Source organism: Anas acuta, chromosome 12 (genome assembly GCF_963932015.1).
Source record: "Anas acuta chromosome 12, bAnaAcu1.1, whole genome shotgun sequence".
Classification (NCBI taxonomy): Eukaryota; Metazoa; Chordata; class Aves; order Anseriformes; family Anatidae; genus Anas; species Anas acuta.
The window spans coordinates 13327413-13354079 of NC_088990.1; the positions used below are offsets into that span (position 1 = coordinate 13327413).

Consider the following 26667-nt stretch of genomic DNA (forward strand, 5'->3'; position numbering starts at 1 on the left):
AGTTTAATAAATACCCCACAGCATACCAATGGAATACAAAAGGAAAATACGGGATTGTGCTCTGCAGCATCTCCATCTTTCAAAAAAGAAAAAAAAAAAAGGCACAAAAGGAAAATCATCTCTTAAAACTCTCTCTCACTAGACACAGGTTGGGCTTTAAGTGTTTTTGGCAACCACACAGCTGGAGCTGTACAAACCAGCTGCAAGCTGGAAACAAGTCGTACTGTGCAATACGGAAACTGCCAAGGCCAGCAGACAATGCACAGCAAGCAATGCTCTTGTTCTAGCTTGTCATTAGACTAACAATACAGTTCAGCTGCAGCATCACGTCATGCTCCTATGTGGTACAGTGCATTTTATCTGAAAACAAATGTATTCAAGCTCGGTATCAAGCTTAATCTAAGAGTTGCACATGTGTGTTGATATGGCAACTTGTATGAGAAGGGAATTGCTTGATACCACGCATAGCTGCAAACCCATGCCGAAGAAAGAGTTCATTTGGGAATACACAGAAAGGAGAAAATGGTAAAAGCAAGGAGGGAGGAATGCTGGATGAATGGTAAGAATTGCTGCTGGGCAGGAGTGCCTGGACGGGCCAGTGCAGGCCACAGGGGCAAAGCGGCACGGCGCAATTAGCTGAAGAAGTTGTCCAAGGTGAAAATGACCATCACAGATATTAAGCATCAACAGAAAAATTACCAAAGCTACTGAGAAACTAAATACCTAGAATGCATTTTAATGTAGTATTTCAGAACAATGTGCGTTCTGCCTCTTCTGACCAATGACTTTGTTGCTTGAGATTTACATAGGACGTTATTGCCTTTCTCACTGTAAGGTCGGGTGATATTTCTCTGAGAAGTCAAAAGGTGAGGACTGGCTGTTGTCAGAGTTTAGGCATCACTTATTTTCTTGTAAGTACTCCATTTTTTCGGTCGCTTTCATTTATCTTGCTACCTGCTTTTAAGTAAAACTTTGACAAATTACGGTAAAATGCAGAAGATGCTTTAGCATGGCATTTCCAAAACAATTTTTCTAAAGATCACTGTGAATTCTGGAACAGATCAGAGTTAAAATAATAATGTTACGAAATGTCAGAGCTGGTAAAGCTATTAAAAAGAAAAGGAATTTTGACTAATGGCCCGTGTATGTGGCTTAACATTTAAGTAAAGATTGCATTGCTGACTCCGATTTGAGAATGGGGCTAAGCTGTTTTTGTCGCTTCCTGCTGGCGCGCGTTTCCTTTGTCTGGCCGTGGCTGTGGGCAGCGCTCGGTGCAGACCACGCTGGAATTTTCCAGCAGTGTCCCCGCTGTTGCCAGCGCTCCTCGAGCCACCACCAGCCTGCTGCAGGGCGTGCAGCCCTTCCAGGCCCCAGCTATGTCCGTGTTAAAGCTGAGTCAGTCTTCTGGGCTCCTGTGGCAGCCCACACCGAGGAGGGTCCTTTAGAGCAAGTGACCTGGGTGCCTTTGGGAGGCCGGGGAAATGGCTCAATGGGGCATCATAGCATCTCTCTGCAGTAGAGCCACCTTCCATCAGGAAATTGTCAGTAATCTCCCTTAATTTCTTGAAATTCTTATATGCCGTTTTCTGTTTTAATGAAAAGGAGAACAGGGCATCAGAGGTTTCTTTGTGATGATCATTAAAGACTTCAGTGCAGCAGCTCTGCAGCTTTCCCGTCCTTTTTGTTGAAGGTTTCATTTCTTCAGGATGAAGGTGGCAATGCAGCTGCTTCTGAATGGCTTAAGCACTTCTGCTTGATATCCCCACTTTCATATCCATCTCAGGTTTTTGTTTATGAGCAGGTAAGACTTGAACACCAGGAATCTGTTCTGACAGAGCCATCAAGACGATTCCTAAAAGTGCATTGTTCCTTTTTTTTCCCCCTCATTTTTCTGGTGTAGCAGCAAATTATGTGCTATATGCAGTCCAGTATCAAAGAAAGGTTTCTGTTGGCTTTTCTGCTTTTAGTTTTTTCCTCTCCATATGAATTGTTACTGATATTTGGATCACCATCTACCAGAATTTTTGTAGGGATATTATAATGAACTAGTGAATACTCTGATAACACCTGTGCTAGGGGTCAGTCAAACTGTATACCAGCTTCCTCTCCTCACATTTCGTCACGTCCTAAACACTGGTGAGGTAAATGACATTTGCTGCAGGATGTAATTTCATTTGTATGATCCCAACATTCTTTCCTTTGTGTATTTGCTTAAAGGTGCCCTGAAAGAAGGCTATGCGCAGAAGTTTTTTAAATTGCTTTTGCTGTTTTCACTGCTGTTTCTAGCTTTTATAAATGTACGTATTCTGCAAAGATCAAAGGTGGCGTGAAAAGGTTTTCTAAGTGAGTTTTCATCCCAACAATGTTTTCTCAAATACAAAAGATGAGGAATGGGAAGAGAAGTTGACAGTTTGTTCTCCTAAACTTTGTTTTCTTCAGTGTTCTTACTTTCACCAAAAATTCTAATAAGCCAGCAGAGTAGGTGCTAAGAGAAGTGATGTTAAATATTATAATAGAAATCTCTCTCCTTCTAGCTGATCCACACATGCACACAGTGTGTGGATATTTCATTAATCCTCCTGAGAGACTTCAGAATACTTTTCAGGAGCAGTTCTTCTGGTTTTATGCTGTTATTGGAAAAAAATACGAGGATTTTCTTTTAATGTAAATCTTTCCAGGTCTACTTTAATTTGTAAGTTTTCCTTATAAAATTATAAAGTTACAGGTTATAACCATACTTCAAAGTCTGCTGTGTGTGCTCTGTTAGGTCGGAAAGGATTACATTTGCATCTTTTTGTAGAGACTGTGCAAGGAAAACATTTTTAAAGCTGTCTACTACCTTATGGTAAAGTTCAACGGAGCAGATAAGTGAACTTGTAGTTGTTTGTTACAACATGGTTACAACCATACACTTATTTCAAAATAAAAAGATTCTATGGTGATGGAAAGGGAAGGTTGGGAAGACAAGGGAAAATTCCCTTGTGTTTGGCCTGTAGAGGTCTAGTCAAATTCTGAGTCCTTGAGAAGCTTTAAATGATATTGTTTATTTAAACAAGGAATTAAGAACTGGGCCAAGCAAGGCATGGGCTCTTAAGCTCAATAAAGCAGAATCAGAAAGGTCTTGAGGCATGACCGCAAGGCACATGTCTTAAATGTGTCTTGTAGAAATAAATGCCATTCATTTTTTTGTATATGTAGGCAAACTTATTTCCAGTATTGATGTAACTGAGGAAATGTTTAAAGTTCAGTGAAAAAAAAATTTGTCGGTTCCTTCAAATTTATCATCAAATAATGTTTGCATGTATGTAGTTTAATATTGTCTGTGTTTGCTTTGTTACCTTTTAAATAGCCAGCAAGTAGAAAGAGGAAAGTATTAAGTTTTAAAGGGGAAAAGAACGGAAATTATCGTAGCGTTATACATCAGAAAGCAGGGTGAGTGTTCCTCGGATACTTAAAACTCAGAGTATTTTGTGTTCATATTTAAAGTGCATTTTCTTTGTTAAAAAAAATAAAATTAAATCTGAGATGATCTGATGCAGGTAGTGAAATACTTCCACAGAAACAGCTTAGAGGAGAACATATCAGAACAAATCAGAGACACCAGCGTTTTCACTTTTTGTCAGTGATGTGCCCTGCCATATTCTCCAGGTAGAAGCTCTGTCCCATGTTGACGTGAATGATGGTAGTATGTGTATGTGTTCATATAAACCAACAAATATGGTTTGGGAGGGTTATGTGGAATGACCGACCAATAAAGCCAAAGGTAGCATTACCGAGCATGTTGTACTCTTTTCGTACTGGTGGGTGGGTCTTGCCTGGTATATCTGGTATGTATACAAACAGTTTGTCTACATTAACCCACTTTTCAAATGTCCAGAGAGACAATTTCATGTGTATATAAAGGCATGCTGTTGGGGACTCAGGGCTGGACGAGTACAGATTATTGCAGTGACAGTTACTTTCAGACATTCTAAATAAAAGAGGAAGAAAGCCTGAAGTCCATGACTTCTGTATTTAAAAACTTAGAATGATTCTGTTTTGTATAAAGGCAGTCTCTCTACTACTATAGTTAATAAACAGTAGCACCTCCTTCTCTTAGCATCTCTTGTTAGCAAATGTTACTGTAAGGAAATACTCATCTGCATTTCTTTTGTTTCTGTCTGTATGTGACAGTGGTGATCTTGAAATAATTCTGCAGCAACAGCTTGCAGTACTTCAGTAAGTCCTGGCTTTGTCAGAATTATTGCGATTGTATTGGTTCATTTAAAAAAAAAAAATCCCTAAAACCTTCACTTATTTTCCCATTAAAATACATGTATTCTCCAACTCCCATTCTTCCTCTTTAATCTGTAAAATACAGTATATGATGTGCTTGCTTTGTTGATTTTGGAGATAATTTTTCTTCTGTCCTTAGAACTTTGAAACAAAGGTTTTTAAATGGATGATGAAGTACAGCTGCTGGATTAACAGACATAAGGAAGGGGGAAGGGGAGGATTGCACAGATGGTTCTAATAAAACTCTGCAAACAGCAGAGGAGTATGGTGGTGGGTGGGGAGTGGAGTGAAATTCAAATCATAGTTCCAGTGCAAGTTTGGGGGTTATTTTGTGAAAGAAAGTTGCATAAATGGCCATTTTAGGGTTTGGGGTTGGGTGAGTTGTTTCACTGTTGCTTTCAGTTTTCCCTGTTGCTACAGTACCGCTGGTTTCTCCATCTCCCTGTATCCCCATGTCCATATTGCTACCTGAGGCTTCCATCGCTCTGACAAGAGTCATCCCTTGTAAGGCTGCGTTCAGATATGTAGGAGGGTTTTGTCAGTGGGAAATAGCACTGACAGCTGAGACTTTCACTAACCATTGACATAAGAGATTTTGCTTGTTCTTGTAGGAGAAAAACAGTAAAAAAGATGCAGTAGACTTGTGTTGCTGTGCTGGCAGGTGCTGCTCCTGTTCCCACCTGCCACGCACAAAGGTACAGCTGGCTGTGAACGTAGTAAGCTCCTTTTGGCTGAGTTTGAAACTCTCTTCCAAGCTTTAATAAACCACGTATTTCCGTAAGCTGTAAGAGTTTGTACCACATAGTTCATTCATAAGGATGGATGACTAGTATTGCCTTCTTTCCACTTTCAGCTGCCTTTGTACCCTTGTTACATATTAGGTGTGTAATATTAAGTCAAAAATTGATGAATAAAAATTGCAAGAAGTTGTAGCTTTAACCCTGAGGGCTTAGGGCCTGGGTAGTCCCTTGTGGTGTCAGTGTCTGATCAGCAGTTCTTCAAGACACGAAGCATTGAGGTTTCCTGGTGGGAGGACAGGTTTTGGTTTTAGCCATTTGAATTCAGGTATGCCATGTTTAATATCTGGTCTTGGGTTTTTATCTCCATAGCCCATGGCAAACTATTTTATGTGGTAAAAGAAAATACGATCTCAATGAATATACCCACAGTGGTGTCACTTGTGCAATTTGTGTGTTTTGAGATTTAGATAGTATTTTTTATTATAATTATTTTTTTCCAGCCTTTTGGATGGTTCCTATGGGTATACGATTGTTTTGGGTCATTGAAAGGGTCAGCCAGAGGCAGTCACAGAATGATAGGTAGATGCATATTTGGAGCTTGGTCTTAACATGTACCCGAATGATCAGACTGCAAGAAGGATGGCTTGCTCTTTCTCTGGGCAGACAACTTTAGTTTGACCTCACTTTCAGAGCCAAAGCGATTAACACGTGTGCATACATGGGCGGACACACACACACTGTCCTCTCTAATCTTTCCTTTTCTTCAATGAAAGGAAGAAAGTGTTCTGAGAGCACACAGACGTTCATTCAGCCTACACACAGCAGCCCTTTGGGATGAGTCTTCATCTTGCAGTGTCAAAAGCTTTTCAAATCAGTAGCTCGGGAGGAGCAAATCCTTCAAATGCATGAGTAACAGATACTTGTTTTTAAGAGTCCTTTAGTATGAGCAAGTCATTAAGTACTTCCCTTCTCTCCATGAATCAGTTCTATTTTAAATACTGTATTTATTCTATACTTCATATCTTTAAAAGCAAAAAAAGTTTTGACTTTTAAACTCTAGTTTTGAGTCTATATTCCAGTATATAAACGTGTGTGTTAACAGCATAAATATATCCAGAAAGGAAGGCACGTTCCCTGCACTGATTTGTTCCTTTCCTTTAAAACAAGGTGTAGTGTGGCTACAGTATTCCTTCACCCGAGGAGCTAATTCCGAAGTGAAATAAATATTGCCCTCTGAAAGCTTCTCTCACTCCCTGATCAACAGTGAGGTAATGCCACTTCAAAATGCCATAATTTCTGAGTGTGTAAGAGGCAGATTATTTTCAGCTCTCCGTGACGTGCATTATGTACAGTACGTGTGATAGTTCTCCAGTTCTTCTGTTCACTTTGGAGGAGCTGCATTGCGCATGTTTTGAAGCTTGCCGCGTGAGGCTTGTTCAGTAGGAGGTAGCAACATGCACGTGTGCTGCTGGCCACGTGGGCGTGCGAGTACGGCCCCACATAGGGAAGTGGCACATGTGTGTGCCAGCAGGCCTAGCAGCACACAAGGCCATCCCTGCATGAGCGTGTTGCACACGCTGGTGCCCTGGAAGGCAGGGTCCCACGGGATCCGCTGCGGGTGGCTGCACGAAGCCTTGCCGTGAACGAAGCGCCCCAAACCTGGGCAGTAATTGATCCTCCGGACAGCCACTTATTTCCCTAACGCAGCCGTGTAAGATAACGTACATGGGGTGTAGAGCGTATTGCTTTATTACTGGCAGGATTGAGACTGAGCAATTCAACAGAGTCTAATGCTGAGTTTTGTAGTTGTGAGGTTAATTTATCATCGAGAAGTTGGATTACTGGCTTGCTTGGTGAATTAGAGAAATTTCAGCCTCTCTTCATGGCTGAAAAGCAGCAGTAGATTTCGCTTTTGCTGCGTTACTGACTCTTTCTACCAAATGCCTCATAAAAGTGCAGTTCAGAACAAGTTGTAGGAACATCTCTGTAGCTATTTTCATGTATCTGGCAAGTAATTTATGTAATTTACAAAGCATACTAAAAGCCACATGTATATAGTACGCTGTGAGGGTTGCTTATTTCTGTTAATGATGAATGTTTCCTTAAAAGTCACCCTTTTCCCTCATTTTCTCTTTGCTGTTCTCACTTAAACACATTCTCTGCCCTTCATTTATTTATCATTGGGCATGAAACACCTAAAATACATTTAAATTCTATTTGAAGACTGTACTATTGTCTTCACCTTGTCAGTGTACTAGTCAGGAATACAAAAAATGCCATGCCTTTTAAAAGTTGGAGCAGGAATATGCTAGCTTCTTTATGCTTTTATTTATTATATGAAAATTATAGAGATTTGTATGTTCAAATACTTTGCCTGTACTTAAAGGCACGGGGTATCTTCTTACTATTATGTGTGTCTCAGCTTTTTATGAATACTAATTTCTTACGGCAACAAATGAAGCCCAAAGAACGGTAAGAAAAAAAGTGTTCTTTCAAGTTTTCAAACTTAGCAGGCTCTTTTTAATGTTCTTTCTTTGTTCCTCTCCCTACCTCTATGGTCCTTCTTCTTTGAATGCATGCACATGCATTGCTCGTAGGCCTGCAGTTTATTGACGTGCCTAATGAACAAGAGGAACAGAGGTTTGGGTTCTCACATCTGCATTTTGCAAAAGCTGTGGAACTGGGGCTCTTCAGTGTGCTTTTGAATTTCTAGAAGATGCTTAACAGCCCAGAAATATTGGCAGGGCAAATTAAAAAGCAATACTAATCGCAAGCTCCTACTCATCCTTACTAAGGAAAAAGTACCACCTTGGGACATCCTAGTCAGTAGGATGGAGATGCAGGTAGCTTACAAACGTCTTCTTTTTAGGGGGCTGAAAGGTCGTGTTTTGCTTGCTGCCTTGTACAGCGCTTCTGAGCAGAGCAACCTTTTCTTTCTGCAACCAGCCTTTGCCAAAACAGCAGTAACTGTAAATCTGTCAGGGCTAAAGGCTCCAGCCGGGGCAGTAGTCTCCCATAATTGTTCCTGTATTCAAATTACTATTATTTCGCTGATGAAAGTGACGTTCAGCAGTGCTGGAACAGGAGCAGCAATGCTGCGCAAGACGTTTCTCTGTTGGCAGGGGCAGACCTCGTGGGCTGAGCACCGGGAGGTGTGCGCAGCACAAGGACACGCTGGATGGGCCGTGTGAGAGGAGGCTGGGGCAGAGCTGGGGTCGGGCTTTGGGCCCGTCTCCTTTCCCTGCCGGAGGCACCACGGGTGCCACGTGGCCGGGCACTTTCTGTCTCTGGGAGCAGCCGGAGGACGCTGCCTGGGAGGTGCTCTTGGCTCGGGGAATTCAGATGGGAGGGTTCTCTCTCGGCTCCAGAACACATTTTTTCCGCTTGACTCACTGACTGAAATCTCAATGAGTGATAAAATTTCTAAAATTAATGTTGAATTGGTTAGAATAATAAAAGGTGCATTTATCATCAGGAAGGAAGAGCAAAACAAGGGGAAAGATTCAGTGAAGAGGAAATGACCACCACCTCAGTGACAATGCGCGGCTGTAAGCAGCTGAGCACACCTCTGTTCGACAGCCTGCCCCTCTCTCCAGCCACGCAGTGATTTAGCATCAGCAAGATTTCCTGAAAGTGCCAGGAGCCACCTCTCTCATGTCCCATGCCCACAGGCACCTCTGTAGGGATGCTTTCTGTTGAGAAGATATTAGGCTACAAGGGTTTCCACAGGCTACCTCTTTACATAGCATGAGGGCCGATGTGTGCATGAAAAGGAACTGCCTGCTCATTGATACAGAACCCATTTCTTCACAGAAACAACACCAGCTTTTGTTTCTTCTCTTTGATTTGGCATGTACGAACAAGGAAGAAACATAAAATACTGGCACCGAAGCAGTCTGGTGTGCTGGTGAACACTATAGATATAGCCAAGTACCTGCATAAGAGGAGGTGGGGCTATGGGCTTAAATGTATTTCTTAAAAATGATAACATTACATGGTAACATTACATGATAACTGTAAAAAGACTCCTTTAGTGGTTTTACATTTGCATAGCGTGTTTCCTTTTTGTGTTCCTGAACAATTTGCCAAAGTTGAACAGCTGTATCAGCTGCTCCATACTTGCAAAAAGCCATTTGGAGCAGGGAGGCTGCGCCCCACGCACTTCCTGGCCCCAGCAGGCTGCTGGGCTGCCTTCCCCACCATTGTGTGAGGAACTGCAGAACTGCATCGCTTCACCAGGAAAAGATAGCGGAACCTTGTAACTTCAGCTGGGTGTAAACGAAACCAAGACTTGCAGCTAGGGCTCTTAGCTCCATCTCAGGAGTAGTTGGAGGTAGGAAATTAAGGATGTGCTTGGCTTGGGGGGTTAAGACAAGTCTGCTCTTCCCCTGAGACGTGGCGTGCTGTTTTCTCAGGTCCAACCATGCTTTTTCAGTTGAAGTTTAATTGGCCAGAGATGATGATTCAAAATGGAAACATTGACAGAGGAAGCAACAATAACATAAAAATACACTTATTAAATGTCCCTGGACACAATTCTTTCCGAAAGGCAGTTCTGATTTTTCACTAGCTTGCTTTAGTCTCCATTAGTCTCACTAACGCTTATCTGTGCAATCAGTCCCATCACAGGTATGTTAAAATTATCTTCCTGCTGGTTCATCTGATAAAAGAAGATTGATGCTTGAATGTGTTGAATTCCTGGTGGTGTGATGGCTGTCCCTGGAAACTTCAGCTAAGCAGGACTGGCAAAGCGGAAAAATCATCTTACAAACGTTGTAAAGCTCCAAACCACTACAGCTCCTAATTTTGAACAGATTCCTGTTTTCTTTACATCAAAACTTCTATGCTTCTGGATATTGGATCTTTTCGTTCTTTTTCTGATGGGAATGCTTGTTGTGGGAGCAGTAAATTTCCGGTGACTGGGAGATTAGAAGCCTTTTGTTTATGCTGAGGTCTCCAATCTTCATTTGACCAATATTTGTTAACAGATTCACCCTCCCTTAGTTTCCTTCGTTTGAAAATAGCATACTTTTTGTCATTTTGATTCATCAGCTGTTGAGTTGGTGATTATTAGATTTTATTTTTCATGCTGGGTTGCATTGGCAAGAAATGCATTCCCATTCTTTTGGAAAAGAAAAAAAAGCACTGAACATATTTCAGATTCTGCTAACAAAATGATCAGTTTCTAGGGCTGGAAAAGATGATCTCCACACTTATCCCTGCTGCAGACAAAAATCATTATGTATGAATAAGAATAACTTTCTTATTGGGTTGGAAAAGATTACTTACGTAGTTGCCATAAAAAGATATATTTTTAAGAATGCTATCCAGATACCCAGGAGTAGCCTGTAGTATTGGTGCTATTTTTTGCTACAACTTATAAATCAAAGACGTTACGTTAGCTCCGTATTATCCCAATTAGGAAATGGCATATATACAATTATGTAAATACCATGCTTCTGGCTTGTCTGTTACCATTAAGAGCAGAGTGAGGGAACGAGCGAACAGAAAGCAGATGCATCTAAAAATATACCTGAGAAGCGGCAGTAAGAGAGCAGTGCTGCACGTGGCGTGGACGGGATGCCTGCGTGTCCTGCAGTTCGTGAAGCCCCCCAGGTGCATGTGGCAGTGTCAGCGCCTCATCCCATGCGGGTCACCCATCCCACTTCTCCTGCTTGTGGCCAGAGGCAGATTTGACCCCGGACGCTGCAGTCTCCCCTTCACACCCTGGGTTGTTTCAGCAGCAGCAGGAATTGAGTGCCATGGGACCGTGCCTAAAGCTCACTCGGGTGCCCCGACTCTCTGCAGCAGCTGCACGCATCTAGAAAATTACTCTGAAGGTATAATTGGGTTTTGTTCTCTTGCCTTTTAACACAGAATAATAGAAACGGTGGAGGCTCCTCAGATTCAAAGGGTTTTGTTAGCAATTTATCCACAATGCAACTTTTCCTTTCAAACATGAATTTTCCTTAATTCTTAGCATAGCTTTCTGAAAATGCTTTCAGAAACAATTATGGCTGATGATACGTAGTCTTTCTTCCTTTGTTCTTACAAATTAGAATTCTTTCAGCCTAATCATCGCTATCTTAAATGCAAACATTAACATATATATATTCTAAGCAAACAAGCTTCATAGAAGAATAAGTAGGGGCTTTAATTGACTTCAGAATCATTCCAGAAATACCTGGCTTGTTTTTTGTTTTTGTTTTTCAGCAGTGTCTTGTGTTACTCTTTATATGAGAGTCTGTTCAAAGCTTTTTTATTTTTACTCCATTATTTTCCATTCTTGGTAATAAACTCTGTTTTCTTCAGAGAGAAACTGCACACAGTATTGAACTGCTGTGGTGACGCTTTGTGGTTTGCATTAGGGTGACATTTTGAAGATACTCAACAAAATTCAGACTCTTCCTACTGAAGGACTATGCTAGGCAGTGTGCAAACATAATTGGAATTGTTTATTTTTCAGTACTAGATAAGAAGGTGTGGGAAAAATAAAAATGAAAAGAGTCCCTGTTCTAAATTCTTTACATTCTTACCTCCCCACCCAGCTTTTGTAAAACACTCCAAGTATGCTACTGCGATGCACGATGTTTTTCTTCTGTATAACTCTACCCAGGATCTAACAGTTACTGAACAGTTGTGTTTCTCATTGCACTGTGTCTTTACCAAAGGTTTCTCTGCACTTCTGTTCCAGATATTTTTTTTGTTGTTGTCATTTTGCCAACCTAAAATGTTTCAGATTTTTCTCAATAGATTTCTTGAATGACTGACTAGGAAAAAAAAGCTTCAGCAGCTACCACTCAGTAAAAAGCAGTGACAAAAATGTTTTCTTCTGATCAGTGCAAGACTAATTAGCTCTATAAAAGTAACCTGAAGTCAGAGGGATTGAATCTGTCTAAAAATTCATGTTATTAAAGGGACATGAAATTAATCAAAATTTATGAATTTGCCTTTTAAATGGAAAAGACATTTTTCTGCAGCTAAAAAATGATAGTGCCAAAGCAAGAAGAAATATTTTTCCCAAATTATACATCTGTGTGTCACTGATCAATTTTGAAGGCTGGCTGATAATATTCATTAAGTTTGGTTCCAGTGATTGATACAAAAATTAACCTTAAGTGTCTGAATAGTTGTGACATCCTTTAGTCTCGCATCAGTCAGTATTTGGTTAATTATCTAAGTATTGCTGCAAAGAGATCAGACTCCAGCTGGCTGTAATTAGGGCTGGATTGTTCCATGCCTTCAAGACAGTTTGTATATTCATGGGATCCACAGCTTTCCGTTGTCCTCATTTCCTGTAACATAAAAGTACTTGTATCTCAGAGAACTGAAGGGGAGGCAAGCAGTGAGAGATGCACTGTCCTGGTGACTCTTACCATTAGATCCTTAGAGGTCTGACTGGGGAATGCACAATGCAAGTATCAAAAAGAACAGGACTTGTAGACAAAAAATGGTATTTCAGTTAAGTAGAAGAAAGTATGGATCTCCAGCAAGCCCGGTGCGTTCCATAAAATCTGAAATCTGTGCTTTGTAAAGCTTGGTCTTAAAGACCACCAGCCTGCATAGGGAAAAACTTGGACAGCAGATCAGGAGTGCACATGACCTAAAAGCATCAATGAAGATTCAGTAATTCAGTAGCCATGGGATAAAACCCTACAAGTGCAATCCATTACATCCAATTTGTTGAAGTAAGTCTCCCTGATTTTGTGGCCGTATGCTGCAGAATTACAGAATCACAGAATCACATTACTAGCATTGCATTACTGGCACTTGCTTTTATAGATGCCCTACTTTCAGGAAACACTGCTCAGCTTGCTTTCTCCCTTCAGTGTTCAGGTCATCATGGCCTGTGCTCTGTGCAGCCTCTGCTGTTATCAGCCTTTATTGCAGCTCATGAGCAAGACTAGCACGTTTTCCAATTATTATTCTCTTTGGGGAAAGAAGTAGCCTTTGTTTAATTTATGTGTAAAGTTGCTCATTAATAATTCATTGATATCCAACTTGGAAGGTATATGCCAGAAACTGCCAAAAAATAAGGCAATTAACATAAGTATTATAAGACCAGCTGTAAATAGGTAATAGCAATCCATATCCCCAGGCAAAGTATGCCTGTCTGTACCTTCAGAATAGGTAAAACATTGTCATGTCTTTTGTGATTTACCTGAGCTACTTGCGGTTCTCGAGGAAAAAGTTTGGCCCTAGGGAAAAAAAAACAAACAAACAAAAAAAAACACAGAAAAACCAACAGTGCTAGTGTGGCCCTAGCAGCAGAGGTTGTGACAGACAGCTCTGGTAATTGTCAGTAACTGAAGGCTTCTCGAAGAGATGCTGGAGCAGAATTCAAAGTTTTTGTGCAAATAGAATAAGTCCGTGTGAGGCCAGGAGCCTCAGAAAAGTATCATCTGTCCTGCCATGGTACCTAGATGAAACTTGCTACTGTTTATCTGCTGAAATCTCTACTGACCATTGCTTCTGGGATGCAGAGGATGATAGAGGTACAACAGCTTCTTCATGGCTGCTCGATCCATGCAGTGTCATCCTTCTGTGGCTGAATGTTTGGTGCTTACTGCTAATCTTCATGTGCCCATTCAATTTGCTAACCTGGCAGAAAACTCTTCTCCCCCCTCTCCATTCCCAGGTTACTTTGCTGCTGTTTGAAAGTTGAGTTGGTTGAGAGGTGGTCAGGAGAAGAGCAGCAATGAGGGAACATGAAGGTTAGCATCTCCAACTAATTTTAGTTTACAAAAGTCTTATAAGCATAAGGGCCTACAAGAACTTATTTCTAAACAAAAACAAGCATTGATAAAGATGTACAAGTTAAATTCCTTCTTTGCTTATTAAATGCAAAATATTTTTATAGTTGCAGCATTTGGAAAATGTTTTTGCAGTGTGGTCACATAATTGTTATTGTTCAACTTTCTGCATGTAATCATTCCTCGGTGCCTTGACGCTATTCACTAGACTAACATGGGTAATTAGTGCATAAGTACACTTAGTGCAGCAAGTCAGAAGTGCATAATGTATGCACACAAAAAATTATTTTGTGCATGGAAATTAACTTTTTCAACTTTCTCTTGTGTCCTTGATTACCTTTTTAATAGAGCATAAATATACATTCTGCTATTTAGACAAGAATATTTTATTTACTGAACTTCTGTGAAAATTAGTATTCTCTTAAGCACAGAATTTATAATCATGGATTCTGTTTATTGACTGAAGATAAGTCTTAATACTCAAGTGGCAAGATAGTTTCCTTGAAACTTTATTATGATGACTTTGGAAAAGTAGCTGAACAGGCATGTAACTTACAAGCAAAACTACATGCCTACCTGTTTCAGCTCTAGCCATACACTGGTAAACTACACTGGAATTGCTTATATGTGGTTTCATGTTAGTTAAGTCAGCCTAGTAACTAACTGCAATCAGAGGGAGTCAATAAACTGTGCTCCTCCCTGCCTTCCCCCAGGCCAGCCCGTCTGCTTCCCTCAGCCTCTGCTAGGCTTACCGCAAAGAAAAGGTGGGAGAAGGAAGACACGCGACATGCATTTCCTTTCTCCCATTTTGGTTCCCTGCAGGGGAGTTTGCCACCAGTACCGGAGGCACAGCTGAGCAGTGGCTCGTAACACTAAACACGCAAACTGGGGAACTGTGACGGCTTCTACTGTGTTTATGGACCACATATCCTCAATCTCCGTTGAGCATGTTTATATTTCTCTGTTTTCAGCAATCTAAGGTTTATGTGTTTTCCAAGCATGTTAAAAGAGAATTCAGTTATCATAACAAAATGTTAAAGGTTCAACTTTCAACAAAATCCAGGAGCTCTTAAAAACTTCCTGAGTTTTGCCTTGCATCCATTTCATGAGGCCAATAATCCCACCATGCCCTTGCTTTCCCAACTGCCTCCCCTCACGGAGAAGTTAAAGCATGCATCTTGCAGTTCATGTTACAGAAATCCGTGTCACTTTCAGCATGAGCAACAACATCTCATAATTGTTCCGAGCTGAATGTTGACTGCAGGAACTGCTAACCCCCCTTCTGCAGCGGTGTGCCGCTGGAGCAACGGCTCTCGTGTTGAGATGTGATTGGAGCACTCTAATGTTTAGTGCATCATTTTAACATTACCCTAAAAAAGCCTACTGTCGTGGTATGTTATTATCTTAGCTCTGCTGCAGTTGTTGTTTCTTATTTAAATGTCCTATCTCACTTGAGATTTAATGTAATTAGAACCAGCCTGTGGAAAAATGTTTCTCTATCACGTCTTAGCTGTTGTTCCAGTCAAGATGGTAAAGCAAATCAAACGAGGTGTAATGAAAATGATGGAAATGATAAAAACCATTTGCAAGAGGCAATTTTCCTGAGGGATATAAAAGGCATCAGTGCACTTTTTTTCCTCCTCTTTTGCTTTCGATGTCTAAACTGGTGTATGTATGTCTGGAATAGCTCCATAGAGATTTGTCTGACACACCTGAGAGCAGACTCGGGTACATCTGATAGCATCTGACTTAACTGACCCAGGAGGGAACCTGAAGTACCATAGCAGTAAGCCCTTTTGTTTCCATCTTGCAGGAATTCCATCTTTGGAATTCCATCTTTCCATCTTGAGGAATTCATGTGTTATTCCTCTGCATCTTTTACCTTTATTTTAGGTTTATAATTCTATTGTGAAATTTTTTTTTTGCTTTATCTTTCCTCTTTTGTGCACATACCATTTGCAAACAGGCTTTTGTACCATCAGGATTTATTGTAGTAATCTATATTAACTCATTGTAGTATTGATAAACTTCAAGTCAGAGAGGCTTGATCTCAAGAGACTCCGTGCCCTAGAATATAGTAAGAAATGCAATGCTTTCAAAGGGTGATGGTAGGATTTTAAATGCTGCTTTTTTAGCTCACAACAGATGTGCATCAGTGGATCAAGTGTGAGTGATTTAAAAAATACATACCTGAAAAAATTCTAATCTGTAGATTAGAATTTTCTTGTTTTGGAGCTTTTTAGTTTATAGAGCACTTGTGCACGAGTTCATCTTTTCTGTTACCTTGAGCTCCTTGGAACAGAGGGAAACAGTAATTTCTTCTCTCCCCATCCCCCATTCACTTTTTTTTTTTTGTAAAGAAATGATTAAATGCTTAGAGTACAAATGCTGTGCATGAATATTTATAGGAACTTTTATAACATTCAACAGGGCGATGCTTCATGGCTGTCTTTTTCTGAATGCACATAATAAAGTACCCATCATTTCTTTGAAGCTACACTTGCTCTTTTTTAATTTGATCACAGATTGATAGGAGCTGTATGCTCCTTGGGGGCAGATGGGCCGCAGTTGTTGGTGATGACAGAATGCAGAGATCAGTGCCATGTTCCCTACTTCTCTCTGTTGAAACACTTGCATTTAACATTTAGTAAGAATAAATTTTTTATGCAACATTTACGTTTAAGTTGCAGAAAATTACTATCTAAGAATCTATTACCTCCATTGGATAAATACCTGATTCACTGCATTTATACTTGGGTCCTGGAAGAAAAAGAGCTGAACATCTGCCTGAAATACACTAGAAAAACTGAATGGCCCTGGAGCACGCTCTGCAAACCACTTGGAGAATCCTCCTGTTAATGCAAAAAAATAAAATGTTTTAGTCTTCACTTCTTCCTCTGCGTATTAACTCTCAGTAATACTGCATCCTGTGAATGACGAGAAGGGCATATGAGGCCTCAAAGTGCAATTCACCCCTTTTGAAAAAGCAAATGGAAACTGGTATCTGTTAATAGCAGTATTTATCCCCTTGACATCCTAAAGAATATTAATCAGTTTAAGCACTTGAGTGTTTTAATGTGGAGGAGAAAGGCTTCAGAAATAGGCATATTATGGTAAGGGGAAATGCATTTTTTTTGACTTACCAAAGCTGAAGATGATAGATAATTTTAGAACTGTACTTGGAAGTTTCTTGCTCGTAACATTATTATAACCTCTTCCTCTTTAAAAATAAATCAAATAGATTGCCGTAATGAGCATGTGCTCATGTCCACAAATTTACTACATTAAATGTTTAGAGTGTTTATTTAAAAACTATGCTGTATTTTCTGCATTTGAAGTTATTTATTGGAACTTTGTAACTAGTAACTATTATGGAGGTCTACATGAATGCATGTATTTTGGTAAATACCACACAAAAAAGAACCCCCTTAGTCACCCTTACCAGCCAAAGTGCTACAGCAGACAGCCGTCACTGCTTACATTCACCACTGGCTAAAATTCTGCTTTGAACAGTTCAAGCGGTGTGGTAGTAAAATGTTCACAGTGTTAACACAGACAGGTACAGCAGACCCACAGCTAAGGCAACCATGAGAATCATTCCTAATAAAAACATTGCTGTCAGCAAAGCTGTATAAGCTCACGTGGAGTCAGCTACAATAGGTATCCAGAACGTCTAGCTGGGCTTTCGTGTATCATTGCTAGCTGTGTTCTGAGCTGTATTCCGACAGACTGGCTTCTGTAAAGACTTGTCTTAAACAGTCAGTAGGTTTGCATCTTTCACTGGGATAAGTTGTCTGTCTAAATTATTTTTTCCTTAAATTCATTACCAATACATATTTTTTTTCATTTTTTATCATAATTTATCTTTGAGTTCACTTTTATTTAGTCATGCATTTTTAGCTTTCTGGCTGTGAAACATGCATTTTACATAGATAGTCTCATATCTGAAGATCTCAGGAATATACCAGTGTACTTCACAATAGTAAATTTGTTCCCTTTTATATATGTGTATGCATTTATAATATATCCTTCTCAGCTGCTACAGTATACAGAATATGCAGATAATATATGTGTATTTTCAAAGAAGTCATCAGTTATGAAAATTCTTAATTTTCACGTACTGATTCTAATCTTTCCTAAATGTTTTGGGCACAGCAGTTTTTAGCATCCCTGTCATGATTAAAGAAGGAAAACCTAAAGAGACAATGTCAACAAGTAGTTGATCTTTGAATTAAACTCGTATACTTGCTATATTACCGTTATCCGCATATATTACAATAAAAGGATTAAAGGAAAATAACGTGATGTTGTGCTTTAGTTCTGTTTGAAAGACTTCTAAGCCAGTAACACTTGAGCCACATGTGCATAACCTGTGAACATGTTAAGTGCATAACTTGTGTACAGGTGTGAGAAAAGTATGTGCTCACCTGAGGTCTGCTTGAGTGAGTGTACAAGTAGTAATGCTGAAACTGCAACAATCCAAGATTTTCATATGCAAGAAAACAGAGGAATTGTCCAATTGTTGTGGGATAACATATCAAATCCATCTAGACAGCTTTAAAAAAAAAATACTATGAGTAAGCACACTGATAATGAAGTGTTTGAATGACATTCTTCATAAGGAAGATTGAAATTGGGCTTAGAAAAAAAGTTTGACATTTTTTTCCTAATTTCTCTTTTGGAGCTTTATTTTTGGAGCATGAAAATCAAGTGGACACCAGGAAATGAATAGCCATATCAAGCAGTAAGTTTCCAGGGTCCTTAGACTTTCATTTGTCTATGGATCACAGCATATTAAGGGTTCACAGAAATAGGAGGCAGAATTTATTACTTAGCCTCAAACTAGCTCTTCCATTGTGCCTTATAAAATAAACCCCCTCACTCAAATAGTCAACTTGCTAGGGCTTCAAGTCTTAAAATTTGTTACTACTGAACTACGCTGCTAACAGGAAATGCATTGGGCAAGACAAGGAATCTTTTTTTCCTTCTTTAGCTTAATACTGCAGACATTAACAATGATGTTCCCTGATTTCAGTAAGCAGCCATCTCATTATCTCTGTGAAGTCTCTCTTCTGCTCTTTTCCTTTCCAGTTCTTAGGTCTTCAAGTTTTAGCGTGTAATTAAAAGCGTACATTGGCTGACGAGTGAAAACTGGATTTTCAGCTGCTGCTGCCTGTAAAATATAATACATCGCCCACACATCCCAAGGCAGTGATTGAAGATCTCGTCTAATTTGTCTTACTGAAATTTAAGCGAAATCATCTGCTGAGTGTTTCAGACTATCTGCATGCATTACGATTGATCTGGGCTTCTCTGAAAAGAAGAATGTGAAAATAAGATATGGTTAATGTACCAGTCTTTTTATGTCTAGAGAACAAGTTTAACATAGGACATTAGAGATACAGGCCTACAGTCTGTCTTCTGACTACACGATGTTAATTAGCATTATGAAACTGTCCTTTTGTTAATCATGTTGAATTATATCAAAGTTGGAGGAATTCTCTGCTGGAACAGAAGTGCGGTGTGTGTTGGTACTGCGCTGCATTTGGCACCGTGCGGTGGGGTTGGCAGCAGGATGACAGTCAAGTGGAGCAAATCAGAAGCTCCACTGACATGGTGCGAGTGTAACTGGCTGTGCACCTGCCTCCTGCCACAGAGGAAAGAAAAGGAGGGGGGTAAAACAGAGCGGGTTGGCTCTGCTAGGGTGGTGTCTGCTGAATGCTTCAGTACTTTATAAAGTAGCATCTTGCTTTTGTAGAACTAGAGGTGAACATAAATGAGAGTTGTGCAAGAGGCTGCTCCTTATAACTGGTATTTTCTGAGAAATACTGTAAGTTTTTATGTTGCTTATTTCCATTTTTCTCCTTGATCTACTGGTCCCTGCAATACTGTATGTAAGTAAAAGAATTATTTTGCTCTTTACAGAAAAAAAAAAAAAGCAGTGAAAATACTTGCATTAATATATATTCGGGAAATGTGCACAGTGCAGAGCAAATGCACTTCAGTGAGAGCTTCGGTTTCTCGGCATGCCTGTATCAAGCCATGCAGCAGCCAAGTCCTACAACAACTGCATGCAGATGTGGTAAGCAGTTCATAAATACCCTATCACGGATGTTCATCATTTGTTGGGTTTGGGTTTTTTTCCACATACCACATTCTGGCATCAAAACAAAGTTCGTGTGCTTTTATTGAATTTGACGTACTGCAATTCCTATCAAAATTGAGGCTTTGGAAGCACTATTAACATGCCCAGATTCAACAAAAGGCTTTTTAAAACAGCTGACACTTTTCCGAGTGACTGGTATCTGAGTGATGATTAGAGTAGGGGGTACTCAAAGCAGCCGACAAAAGTGAAGTTTCGTAGTGATTAACTCTTCAGTTGTGCAAAAAATAAAAAAATGTATGTATACTTCCACAAATCTCTGTAGAAACCTGAGAAACAAAACTTTGAATCTTTATGCACATTAGTCAGACTGTTCGTTTTCTGTTGAATAACTGCCTGATATTATTGTAAAAGGGCTGTAAAGTTGCAAACCAAAAGGTTTGGCCTTTTTTAAATGGCTTTAAAGATAAAAACCCCAATTCAGTGTCTTGGCAAAACCAGGAGTCCTCTCTTCATCATATCTCTTTGCATCTTCTTTCTAGATAGTGAGTTTGATTTTACTGAGCTATGAATGTGTATCGTCTGTTAACAAGTACACAGAAGGCTAGATTCACATTTCAGATTTTGCTATGTTTTTCAGAAACTAAAATATGTGTTGTGTATATTATGTGGATTAGGCCTGGCTACGTGATAGGTCTGAACCTGATTGTAAGCAGGAGATTGTTACCAACTTGGCATGTGATGCCATGCATTGATTTTGTCCTAAAATCGGGCAAGTTTTTTTATCACTAGTCTGAAAGGAAATAAAAAAAATTACAGCTAGCAAAGGTTAGGAGAGCAGTTAATTTAAAAGCAGAGAGATCTACTGATTACATTGAAAAAGGGCTCGAACAAATAATTAGTATTTACTGTGTACAACTGTAAACTGGGAATAAGCAGTATAGGCAGGGCTGCCTGATTAACTGAGAGAAGCAAGCATCCTCAAAAGCTTGTGGAAGTTGCGACTGTTTATCATCGGGATAGGACAGCAGCCTGGACTTAAAAGGACTGCGTTGACTCCATGTGCAGAGGAATCTATTTCCAGAGTAGGAAGGGTTTGTTTCCATTGTGGTTGTCACCAGTGGGAAACTCCAGGAATGCTGTCTTGTCTTCTGGAGAGCAACAGTCGAAGGGTGCTAATAACAATTCACAAAAGTCACTAGGGATTAAAGGTTTGAACAGTACTTTTTAAAGAGAGGACTCAAGTGCTCAATTTGCTCATTTTTTTAATTTTGAAAGTCAAAGTAGAAACCAATAGCACTTTCCAAGTATAGGAGCAAAAGAAGTGATTTACCACTGTTGCATAGCTGTTGCAATTACCATCATAATTCACCATTTGACTAACAGTTGGGATCCCATGTACTGTTTACGTAATTAATTTCCCGCTGCCAGCATGTGTTATTAAGACAAATGTGAGCCCACAACCTTAAAATCCACAGTACAGACTTTTCTGTATAAATTGCAAGGTGAGGTACTGCAGAGAGCCTGTAGCCTCTTCCATGGGCTCTGCTCTTGAGACCTGGCACACATCACTCTGTTGTGCCTAACAGTTATGAAGCACTAACTGGGCAGTGTGACTTGGATTCCTTAGCAATTTTCCTAATCAGATGGAGTATTGATGTCATCCCATGAGCTGTCTGTAGAGATGGAGCCCAGGACCTCAGAAGGGGGCAGCAGGAGAGGTGTTACTACTGCCTTACAACTTAGTGCCTCTTCCCTGGACAAGGAGTAGGTCTCAGTCTCTCCATTTCTCTTAGTCCACATTAGACTAGTTCTTAGTTGTTAACAATTTTGTTCAAAACAGCATAGTATTGCATGCAGCAGGAATAAAAGCTCCCCCTGACACAGTCTAAGGGGGCCAATAATAGCAGCCTTACATTTTATTGGGGTTTATAGTGGCAGACTCTAATTGTCCTGGGCTTGACGTCTTTTTTGTGAAACCCATCCCTGTGCAATGGTGGACACATCATGGTCCTGTATGGTAGTAAAGATACCGTCATGAAACCTTGTTCAAAAGTTAAAGGATGCAGATGAACGTCATTCTGCTTTTATCTGCAAATCCCTGTGGGTTAGTGTTGAGTCATCATAGTAGTACAAGACTAGAAAATTCACATTGTGTTTTTTTCTGGATAGAAAAAGCTTTGAATTCGGAAAACTCTGACAAGCACAAGTAGCAAAATGTGTATTTGTCAACCAGCTCTTTTAGGAAATACTTGTCATTAAAAAAAAAAAAAAAAGAATTCCAGAGTACCATTTCTGAGAACAACCATTCCTGTTGTTTTTCTTTCTCTTTCCTTTGATAAGTGTTGTTTACAGTGCTTTGGTTTTGTTGCTCCATACTGTGTCCTGACCCAATGAGTGAGCACTGGCTAGTTTTCCAGCTTGTGATTTTCAAGTGTGATCAGCAGCCTCTTAATTAGTACCTGCGAGCTCTGATAGCATTTCTGTTCATAGGTGGAAGGAACAGCAAAGTGGGCACCCTGGGCTTGCAGGAACGCTCAGAGCAGTGGGAAGGGGGCGGGGGGGACGATACTGTGCTGTACTCGGGCTGCAGCTGCTCTCTGTGACAGCCTCCCCTGGTTTTTGAGTGTCGGAATTCAGCTGTGGTTGCCTATTCCTGCTGCCCACAAGCAGGCGGGTTCTTAGGGTATGTTTGCCTGCATGACATCCCTCTTTGCCTTTCCTCCTCTTACAGTGTTGATGCAAAGATTATAGTGGTTTACATACTTGATAGGTTTACACCTCCATCTTTGCAAATGAAGGCTGTTTGTCTTCTCATGGAGTACATTAAGCAAATTCCCTAGCTACAAAAAAGTCTTTGAATGCAAAATAAAAAGCTAATACAGAATTTCTGTTAAATTGCCTTTCTGATTCTGTTCTCAATTATATTTAGTGATGCCTTTGCTGCATAGATCCTCTATGCCTGGACTACTTTCAAGTATGGAATCAGATTTTTTGTGGACTAAAATTACTGTTGTGTTTTGGTGTTTTGGTTTGGTTTGGTTTTTCCTGCACTGTATCATGTCTGTTTCAGTAGCCTAAAAATATGAGTGCCAACTGTTAGATGCCCTTGGTCATGCTGTTAGGCCTTTTCCCTCACCATGGGGGGATACAGCTGCATCACAGAGCCCCCCTTAAGAGGCCTGGAAAACTCAGGTATTGTGGACTTTAAAATTTTTCGGGGGCTGATGACTTTGCTAACCCCTATAATGAGACTGAAGAGCATGAAAATGACTGGGTTCTTCACAGTGGTCCACAACACAATGTTTTACATGAATCAAGGTATTGATTTGCTTGGCTTTTGGGCCTGTGCCTCTACACTGCTGTTACAAGAGTAACAGGATTTTAAACTGGTGAATCATTTATAACGTAGGTAGTTGTATTGGATACCGCTATGGTAAAACCCATTTTGGTACCAAACGGTGAAAACAAGCAGAAGGCTCTGTATTAGCAAAAGCCTAGTTTTGTATGTACAGCTGAGTTCTCTGTGAGAACCTGTGCAAACACAGGTAGGGAGCAGCATCTTTCGTACCCCTGATACTGCTTTGCAAGCAGGATTGCGTGGTTGAAATTTATACAACGTAATGCACAGAGAAACTGCAGGGAACAGAATCCTGGTCTTTGTTATTGTGGAATGCTGGGAAGGATCAGAAATCCTAAAACACAGTCAGACACAACATTTAATCGTATATTTTTTAAAAAATCAATTCTTGTTTGTTTGTTTGTTTTTTGTGAATGCTAAGAAGTACACAATTTACTATCTGCTGGTTCCTTTTCTAAATAAAATGTCACCTGTGATGGTGCTTTTTATCCCTAATAGCATTCTCATCAGCAGTTGCTGATTTTATGGAGATGGATTCTAGGCAAAGGAGAAGAATAACTAAGAGTGCCTAGAAATATCTATTATAATGTATCGTTGTTTTCTTTTTAACTTCAGCATTAGTAAACAATAATGTTTAACCTTCTGACTTAGAGCTCATCACTCATTTCACTGCTGTGTCTTATGACTGGGGATTAAAATTTACTGCATTCATCATGTCTGGTGAAATGGTTTATTGGGATGCATAAATGACATACTAATTAGAAGAACGGTCTGAGTGAGAATGAGCTGCTTGAACTAGCTTTGATGACCAGAAAATTACCTGTAGCTAGTTTCTCCAGATTATCAAAGAAGTCCTCAAATTAGTGTTTTTCTTTGATCATAGATGCAAGGAACAAGGCAAAATGACTGCACAAGGTGGGAGGAGATGGTTATTCGGGAATGAGAAGCTGAAAGAGTTTTTACAAAGATTTGAGCTCTTTCTAGCCACCTGCTGCACCAAGTAGTGAATGAGATATATTAGTAGGTGGTTTATTTTCATCTGTATTTTCCTACCAGAAACTAGTAATGTGTATTTCTTCAAGAGTCAAATTGCTTGTAGAGAGAAATCCCTTTCATACAATTTGTCATCTTATACTGATTTTTCTGTCCTGTAGTATGACAACATTCAAAGAGTACTCATCTTTTACAAGGCTTTCAGCTGGCTTCCTTACCTTTGAAATTACCACTATCTTATCTATGCACTACTATGGATTTGTATGGATCGTTGCAAGAGACATGCTAGAGTTACACACTGTTACTTGACCCAAGTAGTATAGCCTGAGGTCTTTGTAGCCCCATATCAAACATGAAAACTTGATCATAAAAAATAGAAATGAACACAGAAAACGTTTCCAGGGCTGAGATATAAGCCTGACTTAAGAGTGACAAAACAATGAGGGGGGAAGGAAGAGGCCTTACCACTGAGAGATAATGGGATGTTAGTATTCTCAAAACATGTAGTTAACTCTAGCAAAATGGTGAGAATTAATAAAAAGGGAAAGACAGAATCATGTTGTTACCCAAGAGGTTAATTTTGAGAAGAGCCTTGCCAATGGAAGGCTTAAAGAGGTAAAATTCTAAACAAAAGAGATGTGACACAGAGGTGGAAACAGTGTGTGGAGCAGATTAGATGAGAAGAGTGGGAATCTTTCAGACGATGTCTAGGATTCTGCAGCTCTTCTGCACATCAGATCTGATGCTGGGGAGTGGGAGAACTGGATCTGTGAGAGTGGGAAGGCTGACAGCTGATGTATGATTTCATGAGACAGAGAACTTGTATGCAGCATAGAAACGGGAAGTGCTCTGCAGTGAATCAGTGCTGGCGGTGCTCTGGCACCCTGATTCCAGCGGTGGCTGTGTCCATTTTTCTGCCAAAATTTCTGAAATGGACAATAAAGGAACAGTCTGCCACTGCAAGGATTTTCTTCTTAACCCAAATAGTTACTGCTTCATTTAAACACTGAGATGGGAAGGTTTGAATTTACCCCACCTAAAAACAAATGTCTCAGCATCTGTATAAGTGTCTAATCCTTTTCTGAATCCAGCCTACCTCTTGATCTCAGAGCCATCTTGTTTCAGAAAGCATTTTATATGGAACTATTTTATTTTCACAAGTTTAAATATGCTGCCTCTTGGGTTTGTTGCTCTTGTTTCATGAGAGGCTAAACGGGAACACCCAGTCTATCTGTTTCACTTAATAGGTAAAGCTTCTCATCTCCTAACATATCTTTATGTGGATTTACTCTGATTTTCTTGCACTGAAAGCATGTAATCTACTGATTGTTGTGCATATTCTGTTGCACCATTTGCATGCCCTGCAGTTAGTGATTTGTGAGAGCTTCTGAAAGAATAGAAATAAAATACTGTTTCTCTTTTGCCCATTACTTCCTTGTCTGGTAGGAAGGTGAGCAAGTTTTCTTCACAGAAGTCATAAAAAGAAATGATATCCTGTTCATCCTGTGCTTAGCTCATTGCTGTACCGTTGCGTGGTTCTGATAAGGGACCACGTCATTTTGTGTGCAGCTCAGCCACTTCAACTTTCTCCCCAGTTGTTGGCTTTACCCAGTCCAGTCCCACTGAGCTATTGCTCTTAATTTATCCATTATTTTTAATATCTTTTATATATATATATAATGGCTGATAGTGTTTTATTTTTTAACTTAATGCTCTTGAGTCTTTATTAAATAACTTAAAAGGATCTTGGGGAGGGGATTGAGATTGATGGAGAGTAATCATCTGGCTTCTTTCTCTGTAGTGTGCTTTATCTTCTGTATTACAGCTGACCTCACGCACTGTGGCTGCAATCCACTAATAACAAGTTATTTATCTTCTGATACTGCAGTATCCTGTTTGTCTTTGGCAACTTTTTTCACAAGTATCATAACGTTGATAGGTTTTTGAATGCTATTCTGTATTTTGCTATCCAATAGTTACATTGCTAAACTCCAAGTGATACCTGTTCGGCACTGGTGCGTTTTGCTGCATCAGGGTTCTGCGTGGGGATCTTTGGAGCTGGACGTAGCAGTAGTGCAAGGCAGAGAGTTGTAAGTAAGTTGTAGTTGTGGAATTGATGGTTTCAATACTATAGTAATAATGCACACTGTTCTCATTCTCAAGCTGTGCTCAGCAGAAGGCTAACCACAACCATTCCCAGGTTTTGTAGCTGCAGCAGCAGCGTAATGTTTTTCAGGTAATTCATTGTTACATATTGTGAACTACTCACATTCTGTAGAGGTTTAACAGTTTTGTAGTATTTATTCTTCTAGATACATTCATGTGCTTAAACAACTGACCAAAAAGATAAAAGGGCAGGATTTGAATTGAGCCTAGGAAGAGTAATTCAAAGGTAATTACATGATGGAAGGTATTGTCGTACTGATGCGTTCTCAGAATGCG

General features: G+C 39.9%; 1 protein-coding gene across 5 annotated transcripts in view; it reads left to right on the forward strand.

Annotated features, from left to right (window-relative positions):
- Positions 1–26667, forward strand: part of PEAK1 (pseudopodium enriched atypical kinase 1) — a 118173-nt gene that overhangs the window by 46140 nt on the left and 45366 nt on the right. The window contains exon 1 of one of the 5 annotated variants that reach the window (XM_068695851.1): positions 3542–3648. The exons of 3 other annotated variants lie outside the window; for them this stretch is intronic. The gene's annotated coding sequence lies outside the window, so the exon portion shown is untranslated. Of the gene's footprint in view, positions 1–3541; positions 3649–10507; positions 10856–26667 lie in introns of those variants that run through there. One more of the 5 variants, XM_068695852.1, reaches the window with a different exon arrangement.